Consider the following 4,143-nt stretch of genomic DNA (forward strand, 5'->3'; position numbering starts at 1 on the left):
GGGCGACTTTATGTCGGGAAAATTCGGGAAATGTGTACATATATACGCAGCAGACCGACGCCGAAAAAATCGCTTGGGAAATCTCGAACGAACCGGAATTTGAAATGAGATTGTTCAAGCACGTCGAAAATTTATGTACGTAGTTTTAATAAATAGCTTAATACTATAAGCTTAATCGATTTTAATATATTAGAGTATAATTATAAATAAAGTGGCCATCATTCTACATATACATACATACATATGATTCGTGTAATTTTTAGTAAGAATAATACTTAGTAGCTCTAAATTGAGGATGTTTTTTAAAGTGATTTTTAAAGCCTTTAGACTTTAATTTGTTAAAACATATATATATGTACATATGTATATAAATAAATTAAATTTTATACACATGGTTATGGTTAGGATAATTTTATAATCCTTGAATTGATTTATTAATACCAATATTTTGGGTCCTTACTTTTTTTAATTCACCAGTTATTTTAATAAATTAAATTACAAATGTACAAAATATTTTTTAATGAAATATTTTATGATTATTACATAAAGCTTCTTATTCTCAAAGTGGGTTTCGAAGATTATAAGTTATTAAAATATGTAAATACACTGTATTTTTTATCTTCGTACAACTTCAAGGACATAATGAGAAAATATATAAAAATATTTAGCAGCATAGCTTTTCCAAATACTTATAGAATTATATATATACATATATACATATGTATGGTTTTTTTATTATTTTAAATGCTACTTATTATTATTATTAAATTATGTATGTTAACAATACATCTTATATCTATTTTGACAGCTACTGATCTACTGATCATTTTCTATTTTACAATTTTATTTTATTTCTTCGTCAGTAATTATATGTAGTATTATATTATTTTAATGTTAATGTACAGCATAATAAGAAAAAAGCGCTCAAAACCCTATTTACAATTCTTATAAATGCTCAAAATACATTTTAAAATAAAACGTGTAATATAATGACATATATGTATACTTTTGACGGAATATTTAAAATATTTAACGACTTTTTTTAAATATAATTTAATGTGTATATAATCACAAATTCCTTGATAAATACATTATATGTATATTAAAAGTTTAAAAACAAGTAAGAAAGTTCATAGATCATAACTTCGGGTGACTTTTACGTGTCCTAAAAGTTTGCCACATTCTACTTATTATACATTAACTTTGTTCAAACAACTTAAATTATTATTACACAACAAACTTCCGTTTTATTTATTTGAGTATGCAAATTCTCATTAAAATAGAAAAACCTCACTATGTATTATACAAACGTACGTAATAAAATAATATAACACGTGAGGGGCCATCCACTTATTTTTTATATGCATATTAGGATGACATCAAAAGAAAAAACCCGATAAGGGAAATAGATGGGATACAACGACGAGAAATATCGAAATCGTTCTCAAGTGGATACGGAAGACTTCAAAGCTTACAGATATTCCAAGGGAAAGAAAACCGAACGTAAAAGTAAAAATATACATACATATATATACGATACGTCGAGATAAAAGCTTTTATTCGAAAATAATAACAGGATACATACACACACGTCTACGACACATTTCGAATAAAACTTTACTGTAACTCTAGTGATTCTCCCTTTCTATGGCTATGTATGCACGCACATTCAATATAGACTTTCGTATGTGGGCTTTGTAATCAATGGCCACTCTTTTGGGCTACCCCGTGAAATAAAAAGGCGTTTGTGTGCGAAGTCATCAAAATTTACGCTCGACTGCAACAATTCCCGATAGAAATTACCGTAGGAATAGGGGACCATTTGCGAAATTAAAAGGTAGAAACCGGTCCCGGTTTTCATGCTAACTTTTATTTTACCTTTTCGAATGCGGCCAAAAATGCCTACAGTATTCAGCCGAATAAAAAAAGGGAGAAAAGGTTCAAAACACGGCCTTTTCGCAACGCTGATTCGTACCTATACGTGTGCATTAAACTAATATAAAGAAATACAATATATCTACTAGCATGTTGAGTAGCTTAACTAAATAGCAATTATTCAAAGTATTTTTCACAACTCTGCCGTAGAATCTTGACAGGAATTGACACGACAAGTCATCAATTTCAAAGTCAAAGTCGACAACAGTGCCTTTGTGAATCTGTATGGGAAATAATATTTTAGAATATTAATATCTACTACTGGACTAAAGGCTTCTCCAAGAAGTTTCAATTCATATCTGCAAAATCATTAATCTAACCCATCTAACATTTTCCATACTTCTTTCACCCATCTTCCAGCAGCAAATCGTTAACTGTTTTTGAAAGGGTTCTAACTATTAGTTAGAACCTAATAATACACATAAAAAAACGGGCGCAATGTGTGTATGCCGGTATGTATGTGGCGGACGCGTGGACAAGTATGGGGATTTAAAAAAAGAAACAAATTTTAGAATTAGAAATTTAGAATATATATACATACATAAGAGTATATGGTATGCCTAGCGATATTTAATAGAATAAATACACGCGAACAAGGCGCACAGCCAATCAGAGTGAAGTGGTCTACGTGGATGAAAACTTTTGACCAATTAGAGGAACGTCATTCTGACCAACGGGTGCATTTTAAGCATCCGCTATAGGGATGTGGCGTGCGATCGTATTGAGACGCGGGGAAGCAGGGTAGCAGAAAATGGGGGGTGTGGACTGACTGACATGTGCTCCTGATATTGAGCGCCGAGCGACGGGTGACGTCAGCATCAGAAGCGCTGCACGGGAGCGTACACACACATGTTCATTCATCATTTCAAACGAGTGAACGGGTTGGATCGACGAGCGTGTAATGCGCGCACTCAACTTTTTCTTTACCCAAGCTTTACTTTGCATACATTATATTTATATATATATATATATATATATATATATATATATATATATATATATATATATATATATATATATATATATATATATATATATATATATATATATATATATATATATATATATATATATATATATATATATATATACATATATATATATATAATATGTAACTTTATTTTAATTCGGCCAATAGGATGATCACGGAAAAAATAACTACACCCAAATAGCCCACGTGGCGACCAATGAGGTACAGTCATCAAATTATGGTATCTATACTACGCAAATAATTATTTATTAAGTGAAAAACTTATAATGTTCGACATGGTATAAAGTTTTTCACTTAATAAATAATTATTTGCGTAGTATAGATACCATAATTTGATGACTGTACCTCATTGGTCGCCACGTGGGCTATTTGGGTGTAGTTATTTTTTCCGTGATCATCCTATTGGCCGAATTAAAATAAAGTTACATATTATATATATATGGTTACACGACAATTGGTGCAAGTCCAAAATGTTCAACGACAAAATGTACCCGAAAATTAGTGCACTGACAAAATGTACCCGCGACAAAATGTACCCGCGACAAAATGTACCCGCGACAAAATGTTTAAGCGACAAAATGTTCAAAAATGTTCAAAATGTTCAACCGTATCCAATATTTACGTATTTAAATTGAAAAAAAAAAACTTTCCGAGCGTATGAACTCCAGATTACATTGCATTAGTTTATATGGCAGGGCTTCTCAACCGTCTCCAAAATTTTCTTTATTTCAAATGAATAATTTACTTTTTATCGTACACATCGCGGGCGTTATTAAATTAGTATAAATGACAGGGGTTCTCAACCGTATCCAATATTTACGTATTTAAATTGAAAAAAAAAACTTTCTGAGCGTATGAACTGCAGATTACATTGCATTAGTTTATATGGCAGGGCTTCTCAACCGTCTCCAAAATTTTCTTTATTTCAAATGAATAATTTACTTTTTATCGTACACATCGCGGGCGTTATTAAATTAGTATAAATGACAGGGGTTCTCAACCGTATCCAATATTTACGTATTTAAATTGAAAAAAAAAACTTTCTGAGCGTATGAACTGCAGATTACATTGCATTAGTTTATATGGCAGGGCTTCTCAACCGTCTCCAAAATTTTCTTTATTTCAAATGAATAATTTACTTTTTATCGTACACATCGCGGGCGTTATTAAATTAGTATAAATGACAGGGGTTCTCAACCGTATCCAATATTTACGTA

Source organism: Arctopsyche grandis, chromosome 1 (genome assembly GCF_051622035.1).
Source record: "Arctopsyche grandis isolate Sample6627 chromosome 1, ASM5162203v2, whole genome shotgun sequence".
Classification (NCBI taxonomy): domain Eukaryota; kingdom Metazoa; phylum Arthropoda; class Insecta; order Trichoptera; family Hydropsychidae; genus Arctopsyche; species Arctopsyche grandis.